Raw genomic sequence first — 9,828 nt, 5'->3', positions numbered from 1 at the left:
ATCTGGCTCCCGTACCTCTCTCTTGGGGCGCTGCTTGGGGGACGAGAGCGAGGGGAGGAGCAGGGGCTCTGACGTCCAATCCGGAGCCGCGTCCCGCCCATTGTTGTTAAGCGCAGCCAATCAGTAGCCAAGAAGCGTCCCTGAAAGCCCAAAAGTGGGTCCAGGAGCCGAGAGGTGAGAAGGGTTGGTCAGCGGTGCTGAGCACGGGAGAGTCAGGAATGTGGGAGCCTCTCTCAAGTCTGGAGAGAGTGCCTGTTTGAACCCTGTAGGTTTCGGTTCTCCGGCGGAGTTATCAAGGGGTCGCCCACTCAGATTCGAGAACTCGATTGTCCTAGCGAAAACCGAACTGCGGACAATCCTGCAAACACTGCAAGTTCGTTCACTTGAGAGACAAACATAAGGAAGGATCCGTTGACTCTGATGAAGTTTTTTGTTTTTTTTTTTTTTTTTTTTTTTTTTTAGTACTGTTGAAATGTCTTGGCAAAGGTTAATTTCAAGGGGAAAGTTACAGTCACAAATACAAGCTCTGGAGTTAGAAGATATGGACACAATACCCAGCACTGCAGGACCATGTGGCCCTAAACTGGTCTTAAATCTTTTTCTTAGTTTCCTCTTCAATAAGGTGCAGATAGCTCAGAACGTAAGGTGCATTTAAAGCAACTTTTGTCAAACGTTTTTGTCTCAGGATCCCTTTACATTCTTACAAATGATTATGGACTCCCAAAGAGCTTTTGTTTATGTGGGATGTTCACTGGATTGGACATTTAAATTGAGAAATTTAAAAGCATTTAATTCACCTAAAGCTGATAATGGACTTCCCTGGTGGCTCAGATGGTAAAGAATCTGCCTGCAATGTGGGGGACCTGGGTTCGATCCCTGGGTTGGGAAGATACCGTGGAGGAGGGCATGGCAACCCACTCCAGTATTCTGGTCTGGAGAATCCCCATGGACAGAAGAGCCTGACGGGCTATAGTCCATGGGGTCGCAAAGAGTCAGACATGACATGAATCCGCCTGTAATGCAGAAGACCTGGACTCAATCACTGTGTTGGGAAGATCCCCTGAAGAAGGGAAAGGCTACCCACTCCAGTATCCTGGCCTGGAGATTTCCATGGACTATATAGTCCATGGGGTCGAAAAGAATAGACACGACTGAGTGACTTTCACAGAGCTAATAATAAACCATTACATGTGGACATAATATATTTCATGAAATATAACTACACTTTTTTAAAAAAAATTATTGAATAGGTGCTCAGTCATTGGTGCTCTAGTCAATGGCCCTTGACTAGAATCCTTGTCACCTGTGGCTTTTGCATTGGGAAGCGGATTCTTTACCACTGAGACACCTGGGAAGACCCTCTGAGCAGAGTGGCATTATATTACAGTTTTGCAAATTCCCATGCTTCCCCATTCTTTCGTTGTACTGTTTTTTGGACAAGGAAATCCAGAAAATCTGGTCTCATGCAGATAACACAGCTAGAAAAGGGAGAAGTATCTTTAGCCTTCTCTGATAATTGTGGATACTTTTTAAATTTTAATCCAAAAATGTCTTATTACTCACTCTCTGAACTGTTACATGGGAGCAGGTGGGGTGTGCGTGGGGACTGTTGATGGCAGGGGGTCTCCGGGGTTGGTAAGTACAGAGCTCACACTGGACACCAGGCTGCCTCCCACACTGGAGAGATGAAGGACTTTGGAGAAATTCATAACTTTTTCTGGAACAATCTGAAGGGAAGTCCTGCTGCCAAGTCTTGGACCCAGCCATGCCTCTTACCTTCAATTCGTGTAAGATGCCATGGGATCTGCACAAGTGGCCCAATGGTTCTGTGCTAAAAAGAAAGTTACTATTTCCCAGATGTTGCTCATGGTGGAAGAGCACAAGAAACGTTCCATGATGACGGCAACCTGCAGAAGGCTGTCCGGTAAGGATGAGCACCTGTGGAGGTTGGGATGCCAGAGTCCTCCTCCTCAGAGGGAGGGCAGACAGGGAGTCATGGAGCTCTTCTGAGGAATGTTCTGGATACAGAACTGAGTGTAGGTCCTTCTTGGGATGGGCAGTTTGCTTACTAACTTGCAAAAAGTTACTTCTCAGATTGCCCAACCATTTCATTTGGGATCACTTTTTGAAATTGAGGGATCAAGTTTTCCAGGTGAAAGTATCTCATTTCTCAGGGCCAGCTAGAGACGTTTTTCAGCTTCCTTCCAAACTTGAAGGATGCAGGGAGTGTCCAGCCTCCAGACACTCTTAATGGATCTTGCCCCCCACCCTACTTCCACTTTGCTTTTGGTAGAGACAAGAGGGAAGTTGACCATAGTCTGGTTAAGGCTAGAAAGCATCAGGCTGGAATTGTAGTGGGACTATCCCATATGGTACCATGTGGTCAGTCTTGATGTGGAAGACACCACTGATGGAGAGTAAGATGGCTGATTTCTAAGAAGGAGGGCAGTGGGTGAGGGCATATGAGCCTCTATGATCCCCATTCCTGAACAGCTCTTTATTTATTTATTTATTTTGGCCATGCCACAGAGCAAGTGAGATCTTAGTTCCCCAACCAGGGATAGAACCCATGCCCTTTGCATTGGAAGCACAAAATCTTAACCACTGGACCACGAGGGGAAGTTGCTCTGGACTCAACCCTCTTTTGTCACAGAAAGAGAAAAGGACAGTGATGCCTCTAGTCCTGTGGATTCACAGTAGAAAATCATAAATAGATTTGGAAAAGAAATTCACACCAAAGTTTTCAGTAAAAGGACAGATCTTTCTCTCTGGAGACTGGCCTTCTCCAACTTCAAAGCTGGTACTGGCAGGTCCACCATCACTGGGGAAATAGATTTTCTTAACATTCCTCAGGATCATCTCTCTGCTCTGGCTGGTTGGGGGCTCTTGACATTGCCCAGAACTCTGCAGAAGTGTTCTGGGAAAGTGTATGCTGCTAATGTCCCCTTTGAAATAGGTGAAAAGGACACAGCAGGACTTCCATTCACTCTTGACAGGGCTCTGCATTTAAAAGGCAGGTCTTAAAAAAAATTAAAAAAAAAAAAAGGCAGGTCTTCCTTACTTCTTCCATCATAAGGGGAGAGCTTAATTCTCAACCAGGAGCAGAGACAAAGTAAGATGCTCTAGCAGGGTGCATGTTGATAACCAGAGCTGCCTGGCCAGCTTTAGAGCAGCTCAGTGCTGGCCCAAGCAGGGCTTCTGAATACTCTTATTTGTTACTAGCAAAACTCAACAAATGGTAAAAGTTAGTTGCAATGGGAAATCTGAAACCATCTGGAAAATATTCCTGAGTTATGCAGATCTTCCAAATATTTTTTATTTTTCTTGGCCGTGCCAGGAGGCATGTGAGATCTTAGTTCCCCAACCATGGATCGAACCCACGCCCCTTGCATTTGAAGCTCAAAGTCGTAACCACTGAACCACCAGGGAAGTCCCCCAGATCTTCCAAATATTGATACATTTCATTATTCAGCATTTTAAAAATCACATTTATTCAAATCATCAGTAATCTCATCAATCTTGTGAAGCCATCAAGCTCACTGGTGGATACAGCATTTTCCTGTAGAACAGAAAAGTTTTCCCTTTGTTACTATGTTCTTTTCTTGGTCTACTAATTAAATTGAAGTAAGACAAAGTAATGTCTTTCTCCCAAAGACAAAGTAATGTCTTTCTCCCAAATGGGAGAGAAACCAACTTCGTACTTAGGAGAATCCCATAAAAATGAGACCCAAGGGTAAGTTAGGCAATGGAGACTTCTTTACCATCCTGAGATGAAGACTAGGATAGGGGCTTGGAGCTTCAAAAAAGGACGACAATTCACAGGACTAGAAAGAGAGTAGATATCTGGTAATTAGAAGTTTACCCAGTCTTGCTGAAAAAGTCTTTCAGGTTTAAAAAAAAAAAGTTATTTCTGATAGGAGCTCTTTTTTTAATGCACGCCTCCTATCTAAATTCTGTTGGGTATTTGTTGCTATTGTTCAGTTGCAAAGCCGTGTCCAACTCTTTGCAACCCTATGGACTGCAGCACACAAGGCTTTCCTGTCCTTCACTATCTCCCAGTTTGCTCAAACTCATGTTTATTGAGTCAGTGATACCGTCCAACCAGGTAAAAGTTTTTCCTAAGTCTGCTGGGTGTTACTGCCTTCAGTTCAAAATAATCCACATGCCAATGTACCATTTTTGTGAGTGGCATATTCTGCTCTACTTCAGCACATTTTCCAAAAGTGTAATTTATGCTTGAAAGCTCAGATTTTGTCATTGGCAGAAATACTTTCTTTCAGTCATTTTCCTTGAAGTGACAGGTCCATTTTGTCCAAATATCCAAGTTGAATGGCCTTAGTTTTTGTTATTCTTTTTTCTTTTTTTAAATTTTTTTTATTAGTTGGGGGCTAATTACTTCACAACATTTCAGTGGGTTTTGTCATACATTGACATGAATCAGCCATAGAGTTACACGTATTCCCCATCCCGATCCCCCCTCCCACCTCCCTCTCCACCCGACTCCTCTGGGTCCTCCCATTGCACCAGGCCCGATTGTTATTCTTTAAAAAAAAGAAGAAAAAAAGGTATTTAATGAAAAAAAAGCAGCTAATTCAATTCTCAGACAATTGCACAACTATATACTTCAGTAATTAGCAGAGCTGCTCTATGTACATGTCACATTTATCACATAGAACATTAAAAAGATAGAGATTTCATAAAATTAATCATTTGCACTGCTTCATCATGGACACCCTTAAGTGAAAGTGGACTCTTAATTGGCTTATTGCATTGTAGCAGTGAAGAATATAAATATAATACAAGTTGGTGCCACACTGCCTTGATTCATGCTAAGATGCCAGCAGTTTCATCCACTTTTGTACAATCAGTGAAAATACCAACACAATGAAAAAGACCAAATATTGTCTTAATATTATTATGAAAGTAGTTTTGACCATGCACACTCCCTGAAACCATCTTAGGCACTCCCAGAGTGTGTGGACTATATTTGGAGAACCATAAAATATATCTGTAGAATATATCCACTCATTCATAACAAACACTGAGCCCTTTCGATAATCTAGGCACAGTCTCAGGCTTTAAAAGTAAAGCAGTGAGCCAAACAGGAAAATATCTTGGCCTTCTGGAGCTTGAAATTCTAAAAAATACAAGAGCTTGACATCACTGCACCACATATTACTCAATAAATGTTTTAAAATAAATTCATTAAATAATTTTCACAAACAGGCAGTGCCCCATCTCTGTCTTATTTTTTCAACGTTAATTTCTAACACTGGATAATGAGGCGAATCCTTATTGTATTTGAAATGCAGGCAAGTCATAGCACTCTAAGTATTGATCCCTTAAGAAGAACCAGTCACAAAAAAGAAAAGAAAAACCAGTCACATCAAGGTTCTGGGTGTGTGATTTGAGAAGTATAGGTAATTAAGTCCAGTTACTACCAGCAAGTCACTGAGAATCAGTCTGACCAGAGGAGATAAGAGAGAGAGCTAATGGGACTTCCCTGGTGGTCCAGTGGTTAAGAGTTGCCTTCCATTGCAAGGGGCGTGAGTTCAATCCCTGATCAGGGAGCTAAGATTCCACATACCTTGCGGCCAGAAAAACAAAAGGAATATTGTAATAAATTCAATAAAGACTTTTTTTAAAAAAAGAGAGCGCTAAGTATATTTGCCTTTTAAAAGAGAATGATCGTTAACCCCAAATGAATAAAAATCTTTAACAATAGAATTTCAAGAAGTAGTCGAAATGAAACAAACAATCTCACACACCATTAGGATGGCTGCTATTAAAACAAAAACCAATACAATAAACCATGAAGGTATGAAGAAATTCAAACACTTGGGCACAGTTGGTGGGAATGTAAATTGTTGCAGTCGCTGGGAAAATAGTGTGGATTTCCGAAAAAATTAAAAATGAAATTATTAATGATCCAGCAATTCCACTTCTGGCTATGTAACCAAAATAATTGAAAGCAGGATCTGGAAGAGATAGCTGTATACCATAAAACCTGGAAGCAACTCAAGTGTCTGACAACAGATAAATAGATAAGCAAAATTTGATATATACAATGGGACAGTCTTCAGCCTTAAAAAGAAGGAAATTTTGATATATGGTACAACATATGTCCATATGAACCTTGAGAACATTCCAGTTCAGTCGCTCATTCGTGTCCAACTCTTTGCGACCCCAAGAACCACAGCACGCCAGGCCTCTCTGTCCATCACCAACTCTTGGAGTCTACCCAAACCCATATCCATTGAGTCAGTGATGCCATCCAACCATCTCATCCTCTATTGTCCCTTTCGCCTCCTGCCCTCAATCTTTCCCAGCATCAGGGTCTTTTCAAATGAGTCAGCTCTTCACATCAGGTGGCCAAAGTACTGGAGTTTCAGCTTCAACATCAGTCCTTCCAATGAACACCCAGGACTGATCTCCTTTAGGATGGACTGATTGGATCTCCTTGCAGTCCAAGGGACTCTCAAGAGTCTTCTCCAACACCACAGTTCAAAAGCATCAATTCTTCAGCAATCAGCTTTCTTTATAGTTCAACTCTCACATCCATACATGACCACTGGGAAAACCATAGCCTTGACTAGACGGACCTTTGTTGACAAAGTAAAGTCTCTGCTTTTTATTTATTTTTTATTTATTTATTTTTTCTGCTTTTTAATATGCTGTCTAGGTTGGTCATAACTTTCCTTCCAAGGAGTAAGCATCTTTTAATTTCATTGCTGCAATCACCATCTGCAGTGATTTTAGAGCCCCTAAAAATACAGTCAGCCACTGTTTCCACTGTTTCCCCATCTATTTGCCATGAAGTGATGGAACCGGATGCCATGATCTTAGTTTTCTGAATGTTGAGCTTTAAGCCAACTTTTTCACTCTCCTCTTTCACTTTCATCAAGAGGCTCTTTAGATCTTCTTCACTTTCCGCCATAAGGGTGGTGTCATCTGCATATCTGAGGTTATTGATATTTCTCCTGGCAATCTTGATTCCAGCTTGTGCTTCCTCCAGTCCAGCGTTTCTCATGATGTACTCTGCATATAAGTTAAATAAGCAGGGTGACAATATACAGCCTTGACGTACTCCTTTTCCTCTTTGGAACCAGTCTGTTGTTCCATATCCAGTTCTAACTGTTGCTTCCTGACCTGATACAGGTTTGTCAAGAGGCAGGTCAGGTGGTCTGGTATTCCCATCTCTTTCAGAATTTCCCACAGTTTATTGTGATCCACACAGTCAAAGGCTTTGGCATAGTCAATAAAGCAGAAATAGATGTTTTTCTGGAATTCTCTTGCTTTTTTGATGATCCAGCGGATGTTGGCAATTTGATCTCTGGTTCCTCTGCCTTTTCAAAAACTAGCTTGAACATCTGGAAGTTCACGGTTCACATATTGCTGAAGCCTGGCTTCGAGAATTTTGAGAATGTTATGCCTAATGAAATAAGCCGTCACAAAAAGATAAACACTGTACGATTGCATTTATATGAGGAGTACTTAGAGTAATCAAAATTGTAGAGACAGAAAGTAGAATAGTGATTACCAGGGCGTGGAGGAAGGGAGGAATGAGGGGTTATTGTTTAATGGGTATAGTTTCAGTTTCACAAGATGAAAACGTTATGGAGATGGATGGTGGCAATGGTTACACAACAATATGAATGTATCTAATATTTTTAAAATTTTATATATTTTAAAAATTGTGGAAAAAAAGAATTTCAGATAGTGCAGAGGAAAATGTTTTTAAAGTCCTATATTTCCTTCACTGCTTAAGTCATATCTCAAAAGCAGCTATCTACTATACTTAACTACTGTGTACTGAGGGCCAGTTATGTGCCAATCCCCATTCCCTTTACACATTACTATTAATCCTACAGAAATGCTGCATGTTAGGTCTTAAATTACATTTTCATATTTTATATTTTTATGGAAGCTGAAGCTCAGAGAAGTTAAGCAGCTTGTCCAAAGTTACACAGCAGGCAAATAATAGAGACAGAATTGAATCCAGTTCAGCCTGATACCAAGTCTTTGTCCTTTTTTGCAACATCACACTTCCTCCTTTCCCCACATTCCTTGTGCTTTGGGGAATTTCATGTGACAGACATATTTCCTGCTGGAGCAATGTCACTTCAAATGTTGTCTCGAGCAGGATCATTATGACTGAGTCGCCATTACCCTTAGAAAGAAAAGAAACCCTGCAGGTCTGAATAGTTTGAAATGTCATCATTCTTATGGGAAAAGAAAAGAATTAAATCCATTTAATCCCAAAAGACTAAAAAAAAAAGATTTTGTTAATGCAGAAACCTGGAGGCTTGAGAGTTTGACATCCATCCCTGGTAGAACTCCAGAACAGATGATTAACAAGAGAGCTCTTAATTGATTGCAGATTAGCATAAACTGGCCAGTGCTTTGGTACCTAAAAAGAGAAGGGGACCTTTGACTCCTTTAACTCAGGAAAGATGTAGAGCACCAGGGCTGTGATGGCTCCTCTACTCTGAAATATGCTTCTAAGAGGCAGAATTTAACAAACGAGATGCACTAGATCTGAAACTGCTGTCCTGTGATATACAGTTTAGAAAATTGTGACATTTCGCTTAGAAAGGAGAGACCTTAAGGAACATGGAGGCTGAATTTCAATACTAGAAGTACAATTTGAAAGAGGAATTAAGTTAGAGAAGAGAACTGTGCTGCTACAGAAGCCAGAAGGAAGGAAATAGGTGGCATTTCCATGGGGAAGCAGATTCAGCTCAGTATGAGGAATTGGCGATAACAGCGTTTTATGCAGGCAGGAATATGGTTTTGGAGTTAGAAATAACATCAGATCTTGATTCCAACACTTTCTTGCTTAATGCCATTGGACACGATCTGCAGCTTCTGAGACTTTTCTGCAAAATGCAAATAGCAATTCCACCTCCCAGGGTTGATGTCAGGTTTAAATAACTTTGCTTTTAACATAGCAATGTGACAATTTTTAAGAAAAAATTTATTTATTTGGCTGTGTGGGGGTCTTAGTTGCCACATGTGGATGTAGGATCTAGTTCCCTGATCAGGGATAGAACCCAGGACCCCTTCACTGGGAACATGGAGCCTTAGCTACTGCACCACCAGGAAAGTCCCCCCACGCACACTTTTTAAAGAGAGGATTAAATAATATTAATCAAAGACTTAAGATTTGTAGAACTGGGGAAGAAGCACTGAATAATAAGTAAGTAATAGTATAACTAAGTTTCTATCACTGAAATTATCTAAAACAAACTAATGTACTTCAGGAGAGAGTAAATAGATGAATTTTTGGATACCCAACCGAAAAATATCTAAAGAAGAACTGCCCTCTTCGCCTCTCTCATAGGTCTTTCAGCAAAACTCTTATGATATTGCTGGGCTGGGTTTCTTTTTACATGGCAGTTCTCTAGAACCCGGTATGGGTTCTAGAATATTTCTCTAGAACCCCAGTTCTCTACCGTACCCTGTACAGTACCTGACTCAGCAAAGCTGTTATACAAATGCAGACTCCTGCTTTCTGGGGTGGAGTGCAGTAGACTCGTTTCCTTTCTCCTTGTCTTCTGATTAGAAGGATATTTGAATTCCAAGGGGGGAAAGGTCACCTTTTGGTAGAAATTCTGTTTAGATCCTAATTGGACAAGGAAATGTAGAGTAAGGGGGAGGTGGATAAACCCCACGAATGTGATGTGAAGAAAAGAGATGAAAGAAAGCTTGATCACCTCCATTTTCTTTCAAGTGGGAAAAGAACATTAGTGTGTGTGCTCGGTTGCTCCTACGTGCGTGTGTGCTAGGTGGTATGCAGCACTCCAGGCTCCCCCATCCGTGGGAATC

Source organism: Muntiacus reevesi, chromosome 18 (assembly GCF_963930625.1).
Source record: "Muntiacus reevesi chromosome 18, mMunRee1.1, whole genome shotgun sequence".
In the NCBI taxonomy this organism is placed as follows: Eukaryota; Metazoa; Chordata; class Mammalia; order Artiodactyla; family Cervidae; genus Muntiacus; species Muntiacus reevesi.
This window is presented reverse-complemented; position numbering follows the sequence as displayed.